The sequence below is a fragment of the Lepidothrix coronata genome, unplaced genomic scaffold (genome assembly GCF_001604755.1).
Source record: "Lepidothrix coronata isolate B3197 unplaced genomic scaffold, Lepidothrix_coronata-1.0 Scaffold176, whole genome shotgun sequence".
In the NCBI taxonomy this organism is placed as follows: Eukaryota; Metazoa; Chordata; class Aves; order Passeriformes; family Pipridae; genus Lepidothrix; species Lepidothrix coronata.
Genome location: NW_016690356.1, coordinates 1077136 through 1100809, shown reverse-complemented (window position 1 = coordinate 1100809; position 23674 = coordinate 1077136). Strand labels below are relative to the sequence as shown.

At 44.0% G+C, this 23674-nt stretch overlaps 1 protein-coding gene across 14 annotated transcripts in view; it reads right to left on the bottom strand.

Moving 5' to 3' along the window:
* Positions 1-23674, bottom strand: part of MEGF11 (multiple EGF like domains 11) — a 268428-nt gene that overhangs the window by 238686 nt on the left and 6068 nt on the right. For 11 of the 14 annotated variants that reach the window (XR_001877258.1, XR_001877259.1, XR_001877260.1 and 8 more), the window contains 2 exons: positions 21515-21785; positions 14658-14802 (listed from right to left, as the gene is read on the bottom strand). The gene's annotated coding sequence lies outside the window, so the exon portion shown is untranslated. Of the gene's footprint in view, positions 1-8446; positions 8861-12878; positions 12953-14657; positions 14803-15770; positions 15880-21514; positions 21786-23674 lie in introns of those variants that run through there. The other 3 variants (XM_017830243.1, XM_017830249.1, XM_017830250.1) reach the window with 3 other exon arrangements.

Below are 23674 nucleotides of genomic sequence, written 5' to 3'. Positions count from 1 at the left end.
AAGTCTGAATAACTTTTCTCTTTTTTCTGAAACAGAATTGGAAAACTTGAGTCTCAGATATTGAAGTGGCTGAGTGTGAATATGTTTGAAAACCTGTGCTTAGGTTCCTAAAATGTTAATCCAAAAGGCACTAACTGAACAATTCCTTGGAATTGAGCTGGAATTAGGCCCAATAAACTTCTCTACTTTCAAAAATCATAACAGATAATAGAATTGACTTGCACTGAAGTTTATTACACAGCCACTGGACACAAATGCACTCAATATAATCAAGTTGCTACTCTTCATATTTTAATTATAGGAAAAGCATTGTAAAAGTCAGACTTCCATTAAAAACAGGCAGTTTAACAAGACTTAATAATAAAATTTTTATCAATAGGAATATTCAGAATTAACTTTCTGTGTACAAATTAGATTTTAAATAGCAGGTTCATTTCTCTGGTGATCTAATTTAGGGTTTGGTATCAAACAATGTCTCAAACACATAAAAAACCTCCTATGGTAAATCTTCATCCCTAATGTTTTCCAGCTGGTCTCTAATAACTATTCCTAATTGTACTTGTTAAAAAGTGGATTTATGAATCTCAATTAGACTGGTTTTAGTCAACCTACAGCAATTTTCAGTTCCAACCAAGACTATTTCCAGATAGAAAAGAAGTTTTATGTGGGTGACAGAATAATTATGAAAATAAAACAGAAAATGTCTTTTATACAACTTAATTCTCAGTAATTCTATTCCAATAATCCAAAGCAGAAAATACAGGAGGTAATAACCATTTTTGGGGACTTTGTTCATTCCACGAGTTACAAGGTACTTTCATTACCAGGATATTCCCTTTGCTTTGTGCCCTGCTGTGACCATAAAGATTTACATCATTCTCAGGGAATCTATTTTAATTTTCCTTGCAAACTTAATACCCTGACTCAGCAAAGGATGGAGAGAGAGGCTCACTCTGAGCACACACTGAGGGTCCCAGGCGTGGAAATGTTCCTGAAATTCCTGCAGGGCAGTTTGGGCAAAGTTCAGTCTGTGCTTATCTTTCAGGGGCTCAACCTTCAGCACACAGGTAGCCCTTCAGTAACTATTTTGCTGACCAGGGTCCACTGTTGTGGAAGAAAAGCTCTGAGATATCCTTGCAAACCCTGTGTCCCTGCCATGAGTGACCCTCACTCCAATCCCAGCTCTCCCTCGCTCTCAGTACGAACACACACGACAGAGTTTTCTGTCATCTTGCTGTGAAATGGATTCCTAAAGAGACTCTTTTTCCATCACCTCAGTGTGGGGCTTCATGGAATCAGACCATAAAATCCCAGAATGGTTTGGGTTGGAAGGAACCTTAAAGATCATCTCATCTACCCCCTGCCATGGGCAGGGACACCTTCCACCAGCCCAGGTTGCTCCAAGACCTGTCCAACCTGGCCTTGGGCACTCCCAGGGATGGGGCAGCCACAGCTTCTCTGGGCAACCTGTGCCAGGGCCTGCTCACCATCACAGGGAAGAATTCCTTCCCAATATCCCATCTCTCCCTGCCCTCTGGCAGTTTGAAGCCATTCTCCTTGTCCCCTCATGTAAAAAGTCCCTCTCTCCATCTTCCCTGTCGGCTCCTTCAGGTACCAGGAGGCCACAATTAGGTCACCCCAGAGCCTTCTCTTCTCCAGGGTGAACAATCCCAACCCTCTCCACCTTTCCAGAGGGTTTTGCAGTTAGAACTGAGACACTGAAGAGTCTCAGCCACATCTCTGCACGAGTGTTACCCACCACACTCGGGCACTTGAGCAAAATCAGTCGCCGTGACTCTGTGCCGGCCGTGCCACAGTTATGGAAAAGCAAAGCTTCCACTCTGGGTGGAAAAAATATACAAGTGACATAAACTGGTTTGGACCAAAATATATCCCACCTATGGGTAGAAATTTCTGCTACAAACACATATTTTTATTCCAGTCTCCTACAACTTTCCCAGATGGCCAGGTAGTGGCTCTTCCTTGGGGGTCACCATATGTTCCACAATTAGTGACTCATGTCTCTCATTAACATTCAGGTCTCTGACAAATGCCCATGAAACCAGAGCTGGAGACCAAGCCCCTCGTGCATCAGGGAGGGAAAAGGAGGCTCTTCCCCAGCAAACTCTGAAAGTCAAAGTCATTACCCCTCATGTAATAGCCATGAACATTCTCCTTGAAGCACCACTTCCAGCCAAGACAGCAGACCAGGCTGTCTTAGTTCCCATTCCTTGGGAGGCTGAATATAGACACAAAAATGCTATTTTTACAGCATTACATTACAACTTTGTTGTTGCAGCCAAACACTTTGGCTGGGAAAACCTGACTGGAGCTGCGTGTTAAGTAATGCACAATAAATTCTCAGGCAAGCAGAAGCACTGGAGCACGTGCAGAGCTGTGCTCTGGGCACAAACAGTTAACCCAGCCCTGCTGGCCACCCCACGCTGCCCTTAAAAGCTGCTGGGGAAAAAAAACCCAAAAAATCCGATTTCTCCCTGGAAGTTTTATGATTGAAAGCAGCGACTTAAAAAGCAGCAATATTTTTATGGGCTCCCGTGAAGAGGATTCTCCAGCGCTCAGTAGGGCGAATCCAACCTCCTCAAAAACGCTGCTCCCATTATTCACTTTGGGTAATTAAAATGTTTCCTAAATGATTGTTCCCCAGCAGGAGGAAATTGATTCATTTTAATGCATTATTGTATTTTTTAGCGTGGCACAACTTCTTTTCTTTTTCCCTCCTCTTTCCCCCCCCTGTTTGCAGATGAATTATTTAGATGTGGAGATTTGTCTGCTGTGTTTGACGTGAAGCTTTAGGGAGCAAGTGGAGAAACCCAAGGAGTGCTTTGCCTTTTGCAAGTTCAGATCTTTCTGGTTGGGTATTGATTGGCATGACACAGATCAGGAGGAATTGGCCAAGGGAACGGAGATCTAAATGTGACTTTAAGAGAATTTACATCTTCAGAACTGCATTTAGGAGTTCTTTTATGTGCTGCTTTTTAAAACAAGTTGTTTCTTGGTTGGGGTTTGGTTTGATTTTTAAATCAGGCCACGGAATGTTATTTAAATATATCTTAATGACACTGTGAGTAGCATTTATGAACACAGTGCCCAAATTCTGAGTCCTTTGAAACACACCCATTAACTGGAGCTGGTTTTGGGTGAGGCTGTTAAAGATCACAAGTGTTACAAAAGCTGAAGCCACAGACACCTGGAGAGCTGATTTCAAACACTGGTTCAAAACCAGATCCTGTCCCATCTGGAGAGAAGAGATGTACGTATCTTACACTTCTATCACAGCAACCAATATTTCAAATAAAATTATTTTGTGTTTGTGTTCACCTCCTGCAGTACTCAGAGTAGAATCAATGCTGCCACAGGTGATCTAACATTAAAGAGCTTCTTGAAACTGTTTCTCCTGCTCCCAATTTTTTTCCTTTTTTTTTTTACAAAGGCTTCTGCTTGATTAGAAACTAGAACTAGATATTTAAGCAAACTTTTATTGCCTGATAAGATCATATTGGATTTCCCTTCTATAGTCAAGCAGATTTCAGAGAGATGAGCAAATACATCAGAGCTTCTGGAATGAAACTCTGCTCATCCATCACACAAAACACAGTGACAAACTGGAACAGAACTAATTGGCTTTGGATTTGGGAGCCACTGGCAGCAGCCACATCCATGAAATGAAGAGGAATGAGCAGGTAGGCTGGTCTGTGGCTAATGCAAGGCTAATTCACCTGGGGATGCCTCCACTGCTCCCAAGAACTTTGCAAGGATCTCGGGGCACTCCCAGGGGCTTGGAGCACTCTACAAATAAGGCAAGATTTAAAACAAATATGGGAAGCACGAGTGTGGCCAGCAAACAGAAGGCACTGGTGTAAGAGGCAGTCTTTGACAAAGCCAAGAACAGGCTTCCCTTGATTCTCTAACACATCACTTTTCCTGGCAGTAGATTTACCCAATAAACAACAGTAACCAGAACATTTATTACTTACTATCAAATTTACTAAAGTGCTCAGGGGTCTCAAGCAGAATGAAGGCCTCTATATATTATGTAAAGGCATCCAAAGAAGCTGTTTGTCCTAAAATACTGTGTCCTACATATCTCTGATGAAAGTCTCATCTTCAAAGGAACAGCAAGACTTCAGTGCAGCTGAATATCCCAACTGGCAGCACTTTCCAGCATCAGGGACTTGGTTTGAACCTCAGCTCTGACAGAGGTTTTAACAACCCAAAGGGATGTCCTTCACACAGCAAATGTGTAAGGTGTGTTACAACACACCACCGAGCACCACAGGATGGATTTTGGCCATACACTCTCTAGATTGAAGTCTTGTGTACCACTGAAAATATTTCAGGATGAAGGGGAATGGCAGGAAAACCACCTTATCCTGCTTCCAGACACCTCAGTACCTGATGCCTCAGAATAATTAGCTTTAGCTGGATGACAAGAATTCTTTGCCCATTATTGATTCCCACATAATAAATATCAAGCTATTGTGCTAATGCAAGAAAATACTTATTTGTAGCAAAGTATTTTTATGCAACTCAGGACTTCTTTTAATTCCTCCACACGTGTCCAAGCTGTTTTCTGGGAAGAAGGAGTCCAACCAGCAGCTGGGGGTTCGGTGTGAAATGCAAACACTCAAGCTCTGCTTGCTCCTGGAGTGGATCAGAGGGACTGAACAGGGCCCACATCTGCTCACAGCTCTTCCTCCCTGTGGCCTGAGCTTTTACCTGAAGTGACATAACTTTTTAGAGCTGCAGCCTCCCCCCTGCAAACAGGAATGATTCATGAGAGCAGATGTGCTCACCCTCACCAAGGAGTCAGGCTGATCCTCTCCACTGAACAGGGCTATTTTTGTGCACACTGACTTACACAATTCCTTCTCCAGAACTCCAAGGCAGGAGTTAAGACTTTATGGTACTTTTTCCCATGCAGTGGAATAAACAAGTGGAAAATGGAATATGGAAAAAAGATGGTTTTAAATTTAAAAAGTAATATTTTCATAAAGAGAGCCAATGTTCTGGGGCACAGGGTGGGATTGTTGGGGTGTCCTGTGCAGGGCCACGGGCTGGATTTCAGCTCCTTTGGGTCCCTTCCAGCTCAGGATATTCTGTGATTCTGTGGTTCCTAAATGGGTTCACTGCAGTAAATCCGGAGTTAACAACTATCCAGTGCTGTGTGTAGGAAATGGCAGGAACAAACAACAGCCAAACCAAGGCCATGGTCCATCAGGAGGGGGAAAAGCAGCACAGAGACACCAGTCCCTCCCCCCTCTGTGCTGCTTCAAGCACAGTTCAGGACAGAGCAATCAGATCCCAACATTACACATCCCTTTGGATACATCCACCATGCTCTATTCCTCACATTTACACCTCAGCTCAGAATATTCCCCTTCCCCTCAGCAGACTGCACATGGATAGGGCTGGGTCTGAGCTCAGAGCCTATTTCATTCAGAGTACCTGTGCAAACACGATTCCTTTACAAAAGTCAACAGAACTACGAGTTTACATTCTGCTCCCAGCGCACAATATTTGAATTATTATTTATTATTTGAATGCCTGCATACAGAAGAAACACCCCAAGCTCAGCTCTGTGCTACACAGAGGACACAGACCCTAAAATCAGCCTCTGATTCATGTCCTACCAATGTCCTGCCAGAGGGAAATTTAAACAAAGCCTAAAAGAAGGCTGGGGAGGGGAAGACAAAAGAAAGACTTGCAGGACAACAAGAGAGTGAGGGGAAAAGAATCTGCTACAAAAAATTCCGAGGATGATTAGATTATCCAGAACCCATCAGTGTTAGGTGCTGGGCACTAATTAGTGCTAACTATTTGTCTCTCCTTCTGTTAAGCAAAAGGCTTTACACATCATACACAGACCTGATTCCTCACCATTCCAAACTCAGTAATCTCTGGGTGAGCCTTTAATCTGTTGCTGAATTTTTATTTAGTTGTCCCTTTGTCCTTTCCCGTTTATTTTCCTAATTGTGTTTCTTTTTCTCGCTTTTTTCTATATATAAGTGACTTTCTGTGTCATCCCTGCCCACACACCTCTGCCTGCCAAGCCATTTCCCATTGCTTTTCTTGTTTAACATTGTTTGCCCCTTATTTCGAGTTCCCACATTCTTTGCATCTTACAGATCAGAGCAAGAGGAACAAGCTCAGTTTCCAGGCTGCACTCAGATCATCCACAAACAATCCCACGGAACATATTTTGAGGAATAAATTTCACTTACATCTTTACGAGCCAAAGTGGTGCAATATAAATCAAAATAGAGCAAGAAAAAGAAAACTTCTCCAAATTCCTGTGCATTGGAATGGATACAGCATCTGCCTCAAGTAGTTAGAGCACCCACTGCATTCACTCATTTTTCACCTTCTGACCACAAGCAGCAGGTGGTATTTTGCCATCCCACAGACCTCAGTTTACATAAATCCCAATCTCTGCCCTGCAGGATTTATAATCCAGTGCTGACCCATCAGTGGATGGATCCTCTCCTGCAACAGGCAGTGCCACACAAATGAGTTTTCTTCCACAAATCTTTCTGTGTATTGGACCATCAGTATTTACTAGCAATGAAGATTTTTTTAAATATAATTCACCACTGCTGTAATTTCTGTGACTTATTCCCAGTGGCCCTCACTGCATCTAATCAATCCTCAGTTACCATGCAAACACATCCTACAGGCCACTGATGTCTTTCCTAACAAATAGATAATTACAGACACCACAATGGCACCAGAGAATCCAACCCAAAAGAACTTCTCGAGGTGATTTACACTCCCCACCACCAAAGAAAATGGATTTGTTGGAGTACTTCATTTCCAAGTATTTTGCCATGCTCTGGACAAATGATTATTAGTAGTTTTAGTCAGTGACTGCAGTTACTCCTCAAAACAAATCCTGCATAACTCAGTGTGGTGATATTTCCTGTTGGAACATTACCTGGATGAGTTAGGGCTACACCCAAAAAATCCTCATCCAGGGAAAGCTTCCAGAAAAACAGCAAACCCACTGCTCTTACAGGATACATGCTCAGCTCTGTTGTTCTGGAACACCCCAGCTATCAAAGCTCATCACAGCCAAACTAAAGCTCAGAGTTACAAATGATCATTTTCAAATTTGTTCATTCATTCCTTTACCATAAAGTTTTTTGTCTTTCCCTACAAGTAAAATGAAAACTAGGCATAGGATTCATCTCAGTAATGCAGAAGTTGGGTGCCTGGCCTGGTCTGACAGTCCATCATCTCAGGACTAGGAGACAAGGATACCTTGACTTCCATGAAGGAAGGGGATGGGCATCATATCCAGAGGGCAACTCGTCCTAAAGGTGGTGCCACTTTCAAAAACAAGCCTCCAGAAGCCCAATCCCTTTGCAAATAACCACAGGGACAGAACTCTCCTCTTCCTGGAGTCCCACGGTGTTTGGAGAACACAATGCACAATAACACCCAGAAGCAAGTTTTCTGATGCTTGAATTGTACCTATAAAATAACTGACTGGCCCTGTTTGGTTGATGAAATGCCTCCCTGAAATATGCAGGGAAAAGGAAATTAAAGAGGAGAAGGGATGAAGAACATTGCTACCTCAGACATTTTTACTCAGGTTGAGGAATGGTAGGTGTTACAACTTTCGTGGTTTTGATTTGCCATTCCATTTTAACACACAGGAGTTAACACGAGTTCAAATTAATCAGTCAGCACTTCTTTAACCTGATATTTACAGCTTGTACATTCAAATGAAGGCAAACAAAAGTATAATTTATGCTACAATAATGCCATATAAAGTATCATTGTTTTAATTCTTTAATAGAATTAAGCTAGCTGTGGCAGGCAGATAAAACCCCTTTGAACAGTGAAACATTGCCACAGTTTGTCTTGTCAAGGCTCCTGCTTCTAAGAATAATTATGATTTTCCTGTTCCTGGAGAACCATAAATGACAGAGCAGGTCAACGAGACAGTTCCCCTCTCAGTGTGGATATTTCCATCCAGAGCATCCTTCAGTCTCCAGCCCCAGATAACCCCCCAGCCCTTCTCCTTCCACTGCTGTCAAAGGGCTTAGTGCTGCACTTCCTCCTGAGAAACAAATTCCGTGCCTTGTGCTGACCCCCAGGACTCCACCAGGGCTGTGTGGGATGAAAATAAAGCAGGATTTCACAGGGAATGAGGAGAGCACAACCCAGCCCCCGGAGCACAGGGGGCAGTGGCACTTTCTGGAGCTCCCAGACTGTGATGCACAACTCACTTGACACCCTGAGTGTCACTGGAGTCACCTCCCAGTGTCCTGTGCTGCTCCCAACAGCCTGTTGGCTGCTAAATGACTTTACATTCTTTTTTCTTTTTCTACAGAGCTTATTTTAGAAAGGTTGTATATCAATCTGGAAAGTGCTGTGAACATGATGTTATCATAATGGTACCATATGCCAGTCGACTACTTACAAATCATCCATGCTTCCCTCACTTGGTAGATTTTAAAGGCATGATAAAGAACTTGATTCTCCTCATGCTTACATTGGATTTATATCAGGACACCTCCATGTTTTACACTGGTAAAAATGTTTTACACTGGGAGAAATATTTGTATCAAACCCTCTAAAAACCTTTAAAGGCTCTTAAAACGGCCACGTCAAAACAGAGTTTTTACTGTTCGAGTGTTTGTCTCAAAGCAGATGTGAGTGTTAAAGACTCAAGCCCTGTGAAAAAGTAGGATATGCTCCCAAATCACCTTATCCAGCTGCACAACCTACAGAAGTGGGTTATATCCTTTAACTAAAGAGCTTTGGAGCTGTTAATTCACCTGCCTGGTTTGGCCCCTTAAGGAGCCCACTGTGAATTCCAATACCCCACCTGATCATTTCTCTACAGCTTTTTCCTACTTTCTTTGTTCCAGAGAAATCAGATTTTCATGCGTTCACAACACCCCATAAACCTTGCAAAAAATTATGAACCGTAAGACTTGTGATAAAAGAGGAGGTTAACAGAAGTCTAGATCTTAACAAGGAATCCAAGATAAAAGGCTGAGTAAAACTTCAGCTGCGTTACCTGAACTTAGGGGAACCCAGACCCATTTCCACTCATATCTACCAGTTAAATATATATAAAAAAAATTGTTCACAAATTTCACACTTGGCCAATCTTGAAGCTGTCACATTCTGGCAGCTCTCTGGTGCCTTTTTGACCCTTCACAGTCTTTTTCAGAGTGACTATTAGCACTCATAAAACGTTTTGCATGAGAAAACTGGAAAATGAAGTATGTGGAGTTCGAGCACAGAACTATTTTTGCTCAGCTACTCTGTCTTACTCCTCCTCTGTGCAGAGCACATGTTTAGTGAGTCTGATTCCAGCCTCGTGCCTGTTCATTCATCAGCCTTCGTACTCAGGCTGGGACCAGGAGAAATTCTCCCAGTTGTTATGGCAAAGGGAAAAGTGAGCCCTACAGTTCTGCTCCTGTTTGCAGCCTGGTGAGAGCTGGGTGTGCTCTCCACTCCTGCTGCATTTCTGTGGGCAGGCCAAGGGCTGACCTTCACCTGCCTCTCTCAGAAGGCAGCTTTCATATGGCAAATTTCAATACTTTCCCTTTGGAGCAGCAGCCAGACAAGAGAAACTGCCCAAGGCTGAGCACCACTGGTCAGATCTAAGTGTTTGCAAACACACTTATCCTGGAGGATTCTGCACTTGTCTTTGGACAGCTTGACTGAATGCCTTAGATTTGCCTTTTCAACTGCCGAGTCTGATCTTCACAAGGGTGTGCAATATTGTCTCTTCATAAATTTGGTACATGATCTGTATTAATTTATAAGGGAAGAGTCACACTCTGCAAACTCTTAACCACAATCCCTCCTCTCTACACGAATACACTGATTTACCTCAGGAATCACATCCAAGTATCATATGGCTGAACTCACCTGGCAATCTAAAGCTGATTCTACTGGGATTTGTCTCCTTTGAGAGCAGCTCTTAATTTTCTACAAACTTTCTCATCTCCCTCTCCTTAACACACAGAACTTCCCCACTGAGGTTTCAATCAGTTTGTGCAAAGGGAAGCACCAATTGCTGGGGCAGCTCAGTCAGTCTGTGCAGAACACAACAATGAGCCTGAATTTTATCCAGCTTTTCCATGAACATCTGCACAACCCTTTCTGGGGTTCACAGTGGGAATTATAACTACTGCCTTGACCCCAGGTTTAATGTATTAGTCATTTTTTTGTACTGTGGGAGATAGGCAGGGAGGGCTCAGTTGCCTGAACGGGGATGCCAAGGCTGTTTGAGACACATGAGGAAAACCAGGATACCTCACTGGGCACCAGATCCAATGGATGTGTCACAGGACAACTGGATGCTGGTGGAGCAGCAACCAGGGAACAGGCAGGACACCCTGGAGAACACAAGGAGACTGTGAGACCTGAATCCTACCTGCATCTAAATGGCCCAAATCATCTTCCTGAATGGTCTAAATCACCTTTAGACTGCTTAGTGGGATCTAAAATCCATCACCATCCCTGGAGAAATTCCCTGGAGAAATTCCCAGTGACCTTGGCTTGGAACTGCCACTGGGTTCTGGCTCTTGCAGTGCCACAGTTTCCTTTGCATGGATAGGCAAGGGAGAGAAGGGCAGTGGAAGTGCCTTCCAGGCCTCCCAGTGACACAACCAGAATGGACATATTTGCATAAAATGACAGTATGGCAAAAAAAGTACAAATAGGTAATTCAAACCCAAAGTGCTGCAACAGATGGACAGTTTGTGGGAACCCACCACACTCTCCATGCACCTGGAAGCACACAGAGGCCAATGGCAAGCACAATAAAAATGTAAAAACTAGTGCAGGCAGCACACTCACACTCCCCAATGGCTGCAACCCCCACGTTTCAAGAAAAAAGACTTACATCTTTTATATGAAATAACTGTGAACTGTAGAAAGTCTCCATTTGAATTCCCGACCCAGAGATTTGCACAGCAGTGCTGCAAAAAGCAGTAATTATAGAGCAGCTTTTTAATATGCAATGGTGTGCAGCACTTCTCTTTTTGAGCTGAACAGCCAAAGTAATATCATAAATATTATATTTAAATAGTAGCTCAAACCACATGGTTTTGAAAACAATAAGCAAGCCCATGCTTTGCAGGAACAGAGAATTAGAAATGATTTCACATAGGAGGATAAAAGGTTTGCAAGAATTGTGATCACGCTACAGGGAAATAGTTTATACAAGGCTGTACTCGAAGGTACATTCCCAGTTCCAATATAATTAACTGTTTTCAGAGATTTATAGTTTTGCTGTATGCATTTGCTTAAATATTAATTCTGCTGCCTGGTGCTTAAAGCAGGATGGATTGTTCAAAGTGAAAATGGTTGAATGCCCCATTCACAGGAAATATGGGACTTCTTACCAGAGAGCACTGGCTTCTGTTTGATACTTCTGAATATTAATTTATATTTAATTGTAAAAAACAAGAGATCAAATTCGTTCTTTCTCATAAGTAAAAAGTGGGAGCAACATAATGCAGCCTAATACTGTATATTTAACCTCAGCCAATTTGGCGGGTTTTTAACTAAAATTACAAAATTTTATAAAGCAGGTGACTGGGGGTGACTGGAGAGAAAGACAATGCTGAAATCTTATTTTGAAAAAGAGAGTGACCACACGACCATTTTCACTGTTGGATGTGTTGAAACACTTTCACCATAAACCTTTTACAATTCCATAACGAATTTGCTCAGATATCAACGAGAAGCAGAAATAAAACTAAGTTCAACAGTCTGAACATCGAGGAAGCCTCCAGAGGTTCTGCTGACAAATAAGAACTTGAAACTAATCTTGCAAATTATCATTATCCTTGAGCACAGGTGCTTATTAGCATTAATTAACCTAATGCAAAGCCCGTTCAGGTGTCCCACACCAACTTTAACAGACTCCAGAGCAGATCCCATCAACGCCAAGTTGTTCACAAGCTTTTGCAAGACCAGCTCCTTGGTCTGCCAAGATCACAGAAAGTCCAGTCCTATGATGAGGCTGGTGCTTTATTCTCCTTTATTTAACACTACTGTCACCAAGGCAATACCCCTAAAACAATCCACTGCTCTGAGAAGGAAAACCTGTGGGATTTACTAACGAAGTGAACGTGGAAGGCAGGTCCCAACAGAGAGGGACAGCAAAGCTCTGGCTGCGCTCTGAGAGAAGTCTGAGCATGGGAAGGATTTGGACTGAGACCCGGAGATCCCAGAAAAACCCTCACAGAGTTACTCAGTCCCATAATGTGAGCTCAAGAGACATAACATTCAGTCACCTGACTGGAGACTTCTCTTACCAAAATACATGAGGCTGAGCATGCTGAGGGGTGGGATCTCTCCCATCTGATGGGTCACTGGAGGCAGACAGGCTGCTACATTCGAGTTAATTTTTATGTCACATATTTATGTTCTGAATCAGGAGATAATAAAGACACGAACATGCAGACTTTCTTTTAGTTAACTCTGGACTTTCTTCCAGCTAGGGGGGAGGGCAGGGGCCAACCCCAGTGTCCAGTGATTCCAGGGGCTGGAGATTTAAACAACTTTGAGCCATGGCTGCCTTGGTTTCTCAAACTATTGATCCCCTGCCCACCTCCCGGGCCAGTCAGATGCCCTGTGCTTGCAGCTGAATAATAGGCAGCACACGAGCACAGGCATCAGACCGTGTGCTGTCACCTGCGGATCTCAGCTGAGCAGTGATTTTGGGAGCTGACGCTCCTAAACTTCTCTTTGTTAGGAGCCATCTGGCAGCGTGGCCAGTCCTGCCTAAGCAAAAGAAGGGAATGTTTGGCAGCAGCGAGTAGCACCAGCCAGAGTGAGATTCTACCCACTCCCCAACCTCAAGGAACGGAGGTGTCACTTACACACCGCATCCTACAACTTCTCCTCGTGCATCTCCCTACCCCAAACACCCTCTCGGCAGGAGCCCAGTTAAGTCCAGACCAGGAAAGCCGCTCCGATCCGAGCAGCCGGCGCCAGCCCGAGCCCGCTGGCCCGCGCAGCGCCAGCAGCCCGAGGACGGGGACACGCAGGGACACGCGGGGACCAAATCCGGCGGCTGCAACCACAAGAAAGTTCGTGCCGATACAACACCCCGGTAAACCATGCGCGGGGGGGGGAGAAGGAAGCGGCTGACAGGGGAGAGTCCTAATCAAACCGTACGATCTCACCCACGCACACATCTCCCAGCTCAGCACTCCCAAAATCACCCGCGAGCACCCAAAGATCGAGGGAAGGGGCAGGAACGGGCGGCTGGGCAGAGACTGCCTCCCGCCGGCTCCTCTTGGATGCCGGGCAGTTCCAGGAGGAGGAGGGCAGGGGGCTTCTCCCCTGGCAGCCGGAGGGTGCGGGGGGGCTCCTTGCCCCGCAGCATCAATCCCAGGAACAAATGGGGGTGGGCGGCGCAGCTGCGGCCACGGGGGCTCCGGTGCCGCGTCCCCGGCAGCGCCCAGGACCTGTCCCGACTCGCACCTACCTCGGGATGCGGGGCCGGGGCCGCGGGGCTGCGGGAGGAGGCGGCCCGGGCAGCCACGGCCGAGCCGGGGCCGCTGCCCAGCACGGGCGGGCGATGCTGCCGCGGGGGACTCCGGGCGTCTCTTTGGCTCTGTTAGGAAAGTTACCGCGGCCACAAGACCCACCTTAAGCCCGCCTCCCCGCAGGACCCGGGGGAGGGGGAAGGAGGAGGGAGGGAGGGAGGAGACGAGGGTGGGGGCTCGGGGCCGTTCTCTTCTCTTTTCTTATAGCGGCGCTGTTCGGGCTGGCGCTCCGGGATGCGGGGCTGGGAACACACCAGTGCATCCCTTCTCCCGCAGGCTCCGCTCCCTCCCCCGGATTCCTGCTTTGCCGCGCGGTTCCAGCTTCAGAGCGCAGAAACTTTCCCGTTTGCTGCGGCGCTGACGCTGATTTTTGGCTTATTCGTTTTGGTGATGGTCGGTTTGGCATCTCGTTATTTATTTAACCATTTGTTGTTTCTTTGAGGGAAGGGGGGGGGGTCGGGTCTAGTCTTGATGCCTCGGGCGTTGTGTGTGTGTTTTGGGTTTTTTTGCCGCGCGGTTCCAGCTTCAGAGCGCAGAAACTTTCCCGTTTGCTGCGGCGCTGACGCTGATTTTTGGCTTATTCGTTTTGGTGATGGTCGGTTTGGCATCTCGTTATTTATTTAACCATTTGTTGTTTGTTTGAGGGAAGGGGGGGGGGTCGGGTCTAGTCTTGATGCCTCGGGCGTTGTGTGTGTGTTTTGGGTTTTTTCTCCGCCCGATTCCATTAAAATGCCTTAAATAGACTAGAAGGACAAAGAATCAGACCGCCAGCCCGGCATCCCGAGCAGCGCACGGGGGTATGAGGAAGCAAACTATAGCTGAGGCAGAAACACTTGGCGGCTCAGCAGAGGTAGGAGATGGGGGGAAAGCACGGCTCCCTGCCTCCTGCGGCTGGAAAACCGGGATCTCCAGAGCAGAGACCTCTCAGATTCCAGCGGGAGATCGCGCAAACTTCTGGAGCCGTTTCAGGGTGCCTCGGTTTGCGCACCCGGGGGAGCATACGCAGCTCTCGGTGCCTAAAACCAGCCCCGGGATGGGGAGAAGCTGCTTACGAGGTATCGATAAATGAGGGGATGCTGCCAGGGAGAAGCGCGGTGGAGAATTTACCTCTTCTCTAGCATCCTCTACCGTCCAGAGCTTCTGCCCTCGCACTGTCACAGCGACTGCACCGCTGCTGCCTTCGGCTGGCTCTGGATGCTCAGAGCCGCATCAGCCGGGGAAGGAATCGCACCCCGTGGTTGTCATTTTCTTCCTGAAAGATGTACCAGAAGTTACAAACGTGTAATGATTTAAATCATTAGAGCAAAAGGCTCATAACAGGTGATCTGAACAGCTGCACTCAGCTCTTAGCCAGGAACCTTAAGCTTGCACAGGCTGTTCAAGATGAAATGCTCTACTTGTGCTATGTACTATTAGAGATTATTTTCTAATTGGAATAATAATGTTGGCTGGGTTCCTGCCTTTTTATCGTCTCAAGAATATATGTAAGAAACATAAGACCAAGCCCCTTTTTGATAACACACCAAAATGGTTCACAGAACTTTTTTTGTCCCCGTAGGCACACGATGAATCCCCACATTGTACAATATTTTATGGCCATGTGAAGCTGCCAAAATCCTTTGTCCTGCACCGTGTGTCTCTTGGTCCCCTGCCAGGACATGACTGCAGGTGGTGGCAGCGTTTCAGGATGGAGATAGTTCGGGCCAGCATTGGTACAAAGCTTCCACAGGGGCCTCCCTGCAATCTCCCAGCTTCCCAAAAAACTCCTCCACTCCCACACTGCGTTGGTGCCTCTGGGTTCCCAACCTGCCCCTTGCTGGGCTGGCCTGGTTTGCAGCCTCCCCAGGATGTTGCACCAGTGAGGGATCCCTGTGTGCTGGAGTGATTCCTGCTTTCCCACCTCCTTTTCCAAGCCCAGCTCTGCTCCCTCACCAGCTCCACAAGCTATTTTTCTTCATTACCTATGACTGTGGCAAACTAAGCAGGTTCTGCAGCAGTTCTGGTGCCTGAAGTGAATTCAGCCCCCTCTTTCCCAACTTGTTTTTAATTATTTTTTACAAACATCCCAATGATGAATATCAATAATAAATTAGCAATCATGTTTATTTATTAAATTATTTTCAATATTTAATACAATTTAATAGATCAAATTTGAACTCAATTTATTGAATAAATAAAGATAATTAGGTTTTGTTGTTTGTAGAAGAATATTAAACCCACCAGTTGCTCTGTCCTGATGGCATTGTTTATAACTCAGTTTTGTCACCAGTTTCCAGTTGGGGAACTACTTAGCATCCCTGATTTTAGTTTTTAAACAGTAAGATGCTCCCTGAAATGCACAAAATGTTTAAAATTAATTAGGCCAGCCTGCTGCTATAATTTCAATTCTTTTTATTCTTTCCCTTTCAGAGTTCTCTTTAAAACTTTCCAAAGAAGTGGCCTGTCAAACTATGAGTGCCCTGGGCATCAATGAAAACCAAGATATCACACTGTTCTGTAGGTGTTTGCAGATCTTTGACACAAAGCATTCAGCCCTGCTCTTCTTTCTCCTGTAAAATCCCATCCAGCTCATTTATTTCACTTGGAAAGTTCTGGAATTCTCTCCAATATGGTTGTCTACTTGCAGGGCAGCAGAGGGTAGCAAATGCCAATGAATCTGGCTGTGGATGTGTTCTACATTTGAGGGTGACTACTAGAATATTCATTTTTTATTGGTCTCCATTTAAATGCAACCCCCTTCTAAGAAGACATTCAGTGCAAACAGCACTAGATTGCAGCAAACTGGTTCTAGTCCAGTGCTTCTGTTTTGAAAATGGGCAGTTTACAAACAAAGATATAAAAAGACAGTTTGGCTTTCTTTTTTTTTTCTTATTTTTGTTGACTCAATGAGTGTAGCCTAGAGTTATAACTCTGTAAACTCCAGCTGAATCTTTAAGCTTAGAAAGAACCTTTCATAAATCAGAATGAGTTGTTGAAATTCCGAAGGACAAAATAACTCTCAGTTATGTGAGTGCACAGCCTCAGTTTGGTGAAATGATAACTGGTTATCCCCAGGAAGCCTGAGCACCAACATGGAAATGAGAAAAGGATTGGGGGAAAAAAAAGGCAAAAAAAAAGAAAAAAGCAAGCAAGAGTGTATTACAAGAGTGACTCTGCACAGAAAACTGCTTAATAATTCTGCTGATAAAGTGTGAGCCAGAGAAGAATTCATTTCCCTCTCCCAGAGCTCAGCTGGGGTGACAGGAGTTTAAGGAAGTGCAGCCTTTCAGAAAGGTGAGCAGGAATGTCCTTCAGTGCAGACAACAGAGCTGGACAGCACTGGAGTCACTGAGAGCTTTGACTTCTGGGGAAGCACAGCTTTACCCTGAGTGAAAACCAGTCACTTGGACATGTTTTCTCTTCAAAGCCATTCCCCTTTCAAGAGCATTTTCCTGCTTTCCTCTCCTTGCTCCTCCATGTCCAATTCAAAACCAGTTCCTGTCCACTTTTTCCCTTTCCATGGGTTCTTTTTGCTCAGAGGGGCAGTTGGGCCTCAGAAAACATCAGCAAACTGAATCATGTTACTGTTTGTAACAGCATCAGTTATCAACGCTCTGAAATGATTATTCTGTTAATATTAAAGCTCAAGAAATTAAATATGCATCATTTGTGTCTGAATGAGCAATTATTATTGAACATAATGCTTGAAAAAGAAAAACAAAGCTTTTCAGACATAACATGAATTTTAACTTGTGGGGTTTTTTTTTAGAAAACCAATCAGGGTTTTAGTTTATGCATCATTCTGTTCCCTGCAATAATACACTGTCTGTGCAATCAGTGATGATAAATGGGCCATAATTGTAAACTTGATATTGGTTTTCAATATTGAATTCATCATTGTGTCCTCTTAACACATATTAAATACTTTAAAGAATTTATATGTTTGTTTGATTTATCTGTGATTTTTTTCCCAATATGTAAAATTTATTAGTTTTCTGGTTTTTGAGAAACTAAGAGTAGACAACATCATTAATAACACTGAATAATAGCCTTGGCCTCATTTATGCACGACTCCCTTCTCCCAGACAAAGTGTCCAAACCCAATACAAACATATTAGTTGGAGGCAGGATAGAAAATACAGCCTGAACTAGAGCCAGTTCTGCACAGGTTTTGTTTGAATTCCCTGATCTATCCCCGATCCCTCCAAATAACGATTGCAAGAATTTACTCTCATTTAAGGGCAACTCCTGCACTCATATTTCACTTTATTCTATGGCAGAGTTGTTGACTAACCTCCACAACACCTAAATTCTTATTAATGTTAATGAGAGTTATACATATGAACTGGGAAGCAAAGAGACCCCTCACCATGAAAAAAACCTACCAACAGCAGCTTTTATAATGCATAATTAACAGCAATGTCACATAGGTCAAAGCAGCCTTGGCTTTCTTGTGAAAACTCTTATTTGGAAAGCTGCACAGACTGGATTTTTTTTCTGTCAAGAAAACCCACACTGCAGCTGAAGCAAGAAACTGCTTCACCTTCTGGTTTTGAGAGCTAAAAGACAATTTACCCACCAGGCTCCTGCTTGTCTCCAGGACATCCCTCCTAGTCCTGCCTGAGGTAGAATCCAGGCTATGGGAGGAATTTGACCCAATCCCAACCTTACACCAGCAAACAGGCATTTACAGGTTGAACATTATCAGTGTATTTGTGGTTGAGTTCCTTGTTTGATTATTACCAATCTCTTGAGTTTGGATCTCTTTGAGTTTCTCTTTCACCCAAACCCAAAGGCTGGAACTGCCAAGAGCAAGTACAGACCAAAAAAAAGGGGGCAGAGAAGCAGCAGCTCCAGAAGAATGTTGATTCACTCCCTCTGCCTTCCCCAATAAACTGAAGTTCCCCAAAGTTCTGCTCCTTCCCAGAGAGGCTGTTCTCCCTCAGGAGAGCCTTCGAGAGCCTGCTTTCCCTTAGGAAATTCCCCCTCGACCAGAATTCCAAGTGTTAGCAAACCAGAAACAGAGTTAAAATAAGGACTGAAGCAGACAGAAGTTCGTGTGCTTGGCATTCTGAAACAAGCACGGGATATTTTCATTTAGACATTTTTTACAGGTGCTTCTAAATATGCTGGAGCAAATTTATCATCAAGCTTAACTTGTTGTCTTCAGCCAGCTGTCTCCAGATCCACAGAATATTAAGGAGAGGACTTAACTCTGTAGGAAATGTACTGTTGCAGCAATTGGCATTATTTGGACACACTGTGGAATGCTCAGCTGTGCTTTCATCAAAAGAAATTTGGAGTTTACTGCTCTTGCCCTCAGTGAGGAATGGGTTTGATTACAGAAAGAAGAGACACGCTGAGAGAAGCTGTGAATTTATCTTCAGGATGGATTGCTGCAGGAATTTTTACCCTGAAGTTGTAGGAACTAGTTGAATGCCAGCACTGAATATAAACATTCTCTGAAGTGACCCCCTCTTCTGTAAAACCCCGAGTCCTGACTCCCAGCTGCCCTGGTGCTCAGTGCTCCCCAGTGGGCTCAGAGGAGACGTTTGGAAAGAGGATCATTTGAATTTTTATCTGCTCTGGGAATTTTCTTGTTGCTTTTATTCATCCCTGCAGGGATGAGCAGCCCACAAAGCCAGTCCACCTGCATAAGACCTTACCCTGTTCCAGTGAGAGCTGAAGATGCACCTTTAGATTGACTGCAATGACTCTTGAACTGGACAGGTTATTTTATGCCTCACTTTCCCACCTGCTAAAATGGAAATATTAATTCCTAATATTAATTCCTGCCCAGAATCTTGGCCTGTCCTGCATATGCTACAGAGATTAAAATTATAATGGACACTTTGAAATTTTGGAATTTTGAGGAATTATGGTCGTTGCCATTCAAACCGTAAAAAGAAATCAAGCAAATCATAACAGCAAATCCTACAAGTTTTCCTTCTGTTTTCAAAGAAAATCCAAGAAATCTTGGCTGCAAGTATTTCTTTTCATTTTCATCCATCCACAGAATGATAAGTCAGGATCTACCAGGAGCTGATCCCCAAACTGAGGGAATGCTGCAGTGCATTTGTTTCTTTGGTTTGCCACTTTACGAGGGAAAAAACCCACATTTCTGAGATATTTTTGGTAACGTGTGACTAAGTAGCAAAATTAAAACTAGGAAATTAATAACTCCATGGCATTTCAATCCCATCAACTCTAATCAACATAAATCCATTCTAATTAAAACCTGCAAATCCTGAGGATACCAAACAGGTAGCCCTCTGTTATGGGGAGATGGCAGCAACAGGCACATTCCACACAAAGGGAGAGGGTGGAAAGCTCTGAAAGAGGCAAAGATGAAGCTGCACTAGGAGCTGTATTTTCAGAGTACCACTAGGCCCTAATAATCTCTAATTGATGAAATAAAAATTAAAAAAAAAACCTCATAAATTTTGTCCTTTAAAATTTAAAAAGCACTTTTATGAGCTAAATGAAGCTTCAGAGGCTGAAAAGGGTCACTAAGTTTATCACAATCATTGTTATAGTTTTAGATTTACCCCTCGGGAATCCCTAATTGGCGAAAACAAACATAAATTTTGTCCTTTAAAACTTAAAAAGCACTTTCACAAGCCAACTGAAGGATCTGAAGGAAGTGTACAAACTTCACAGGCTGCAAAAGGTTCCTGAGTTTATCACAGTGATGAAACCAGAAATAGTGCAGTGATGTAAAGCATGTTCTGATCAGTGTGATGAATAACACACACCAGTTTAAAGGAGGATAATAGAAATTGTGTAATTGCACCAGAGCCTTTGTTTCAAAGTCAGAACATCTTAAATCTTGAGTCTGTCTTAAGGACTTGATCAAAAGCCCATAAACATTAACAAGATTCTTTGCTCTGACTCCCCTGGGCCTTGCATGTGTCCTTTTTACAGCACCTTCACTCATCTTAAATCAGTTCAGGGAGCTCCTCATCTCTCCTACAATCCATTCCATCCTGCACTTACAATTGGCACCAGCCTTAAAGTACATGACTAAAGCTGTCAAATCTACCTGATCCTGGTGACTTTTCATGTTACACCAAGACCAGCAGTTCCCCTTGGCTGCTCCTGCCCTGCCAGGGGAAGGCAGGGACCCAAAGTGAGCGTGGCTGTGTTTTGTTTGTGCACATCTGCAGTAGGTGGTATTGGCACTGGGGTTTAAGGAGAGAACCCATCTTCACCCAGCTCTTTAAAAAAAGGCCTCTTTTGTCCACTGGCAGTTTTTCCCCCCAAGCAGCACATCAAAGAAAGGCACGTGCTTGGCAGGCAGGGGCTGTCACCCTGCCAAGCAGCTCCACAGGAAGCAACCAACTGCTGCCCCTCCTGGGAGAGCAGAGCCTCCCAGCAAGGAAAAGGGACTGGAGTCAGGGCTGGAGCTCAGACTGTTCCTGTGATCACATTCCATCACAGACTTTCCCCACCATTGCCCTGGAATCAGAGCAACAGCCCAGAGCCGTGGGAGTGCAGAGCTGGGGGGAAGCAAAGCCGTGGGCTCCAAAATTAATCTGTGAAATCACAGCGAGCGTTGTCTTTATGATGTTTGCAACAACCACTGGCACTGAGGGGGTCTGGTGGCAGAAGTCCTGAGGGCTGGCAGTGGTTTCCCAGACTAAAAAGCCTGGGAATCACTGATTTTATTCCTGCAGCAAGGAGCAAGTTACACCTCGACACCTCCTAACGTGTTCATTTAACTTGTTCTTACAAATTGTCAGTGAAGGGTAATCCACAACCTCTTTATGCAAATTGTGCCAGAATTCAAGACAATAAATGCACAGAATTTAATACAGGTTCTTCAAGGATATTTAATGCTAGTCGTAGTTTCCTTTTCAAAACTGCACACTGGGGCTTGGTTGGTTTATTTTCTTGCAAGGAAGCAAAAATGGAACATCACACATATAAAGTCTTGGACCACATTGCATTTAGAAAATAAAATTGATAATTTTTATCCATCCTACCTGTTGTGATGTCCACTGGTGATGGTTTAGTGAAATACCTTCTCCCTCTGTGTTTTCAGTGTGAAGCAAGTTACAGTTAGCCTTTGCCATATGAAAGCATTAATTCCACCCTCTGGAATTAGTATGTGGAACAGCAGGAGGACTTTGGTGGATAATGAGGAAGGCAGCTTTGGGAAGTTTCCTCAGCTATGAGCACAAACACTCCTCAGATGCAACTTTCATCTGAGTCTCCCCTGCATGTCAGTCCATTGGATCAAATCAACAGGAGAAGCTGAAAAGAAGACAGAGATAAAAATGTGTTGGGACACAGGAAGATGCTTTAATAGATTAAAAAAGCTACAGCCTCTTTAAGAAAGGATTTTTCCACTTTGTATTCCTATTGTCTGAAATCAGGCCTGAATAGAAGAAGATAACTTGATAAAATAGAGGCAAAAAAAAAAATCATATAAGGAAATAATGGAAATGCTGTTCTGGACTTTTGTGAGTATAAATAGTTTTGGAAATGAAACTGTCAAGGCCAGCATATGAAATGATGTAGAAATAAAGTCACTTTAATGGTCAGTCTGCTGCAACCACATAAACATTCTCTACTTCCTTTCATAGCCCAGCATCTTGTAAATTCTTTTTTCTTTTAATCTGACATATGGGGAGACATTAGTTGGAGACTCAAGGGGACAGAATCTGAAAGAGAAGCAGAAATGGATCAAGGGAAGATAAGGAAAAGAAATCATCAACGGGAGATATTAAATTCCAAGAATGAAGCTGAAGGGATGGGACACACTAGAAGGGGAAAAAAAAAAAAAAAGGTGGTGAGATAAGCTGGAAAATAACATACTGAACTCAATTTTAAGCAAAAATATTAGACTGAAATAATCAGGGACTGTCTCTTCAGCTTTTCCTCTGCTTCTAAAGGTCTGGGCTGTATCTGTGAGAATTTTCCTGGCACTTGACTGCAAATGCAGAACTGTTCTGCCACAGAACTGGGGCTGCTCTTCACCCTTCACTTGGCACCAGCAGAAGAACTTTCTCCCCCCTGCAGCTGCACTGGCTCATCCAGCCCCTGCTCACACTGGGGCTCTGCACTCCCTCCACACTGCTCACTGGAATGTGAACTGGGACTAGAGAATGAGTGGAAAAATATCTAAAATAAACATCAATATAAAAAATCAGGCAGCAATATCACTAGATTAAATGAGCATTTTGGTAGTTGATTGGCATTCTCATGTCCTTCGTGTCCCCAGAAAGTTTCACATCTTATCAGCTGCCACATGAAGGAGCTTCATTTCTAGAACTAAACACAAGAGTTTTCTCCACAGGAAGTGTTGGAACACTGTCTTATCCCTGATCTACAGTTATAATGCCTTAGGCAACCTCGAGCAGCCTCTTGACCCCAAAGGATTCTCTTTGGACCATGCACAGCAGCAGCCACTTTCTTCCCTCTGCCCTGCAAAGCCAACCTCTCAATCCATGGTGGATTTTCCCTTTGGAGGTCATGGGGACAGCCAGAGGTGACAGGCAGCCTGATTGTGCAACCCAAACTACTGGTCCAAGGTTTCATTTCTTCCTCTGACAGTATTTTTTGTATCTTGTTTTTTCTGAAGTTTTATTAGCCCATTAGATTGTTTCCTCATTATAATGGCAGCTCAGTCTCTTTCATAAAACATATAAAACCTTCCTAATATCTTCATAAACCAGAATTAAATCTGCTATTGACAGTCAAGGGTGATGAACCAAGGGAATGGATCTTTGGCTCAAGTCCTGGCTGAGCCACTCCGTTGCCATGTGACCTCAGGCAAATAATTTGATCTTCTTTAATTGCAGCAGTCATAAATTTGGCTAAAGAAGTAAGACCTTTCTGAAAAGCACCAGCCTTTGACCTCAGCTTGCACCTCCAAAACCTCGGGCTGAATGATGCAACAATTTTTCAGTTATCTACCCCTAGAAACTATGTGGTTGCTCACAGAACTTGAACTCTTCAGCACCAGAGGGGTTTATGGCACAGAAATGTTATCAGTGTGTATGGTCCCACCAGAGGGAGAGAAGAAAACAGACCCAGCCTCTTCTTCCAGGAGGAAAAGCAATAGGCAGAAGCTGAAAAACAAGGAAATTCTACCTAAAAGTAGGAAAAAAATGTTTCATTGTGAGCGTGGTCAGGCATGA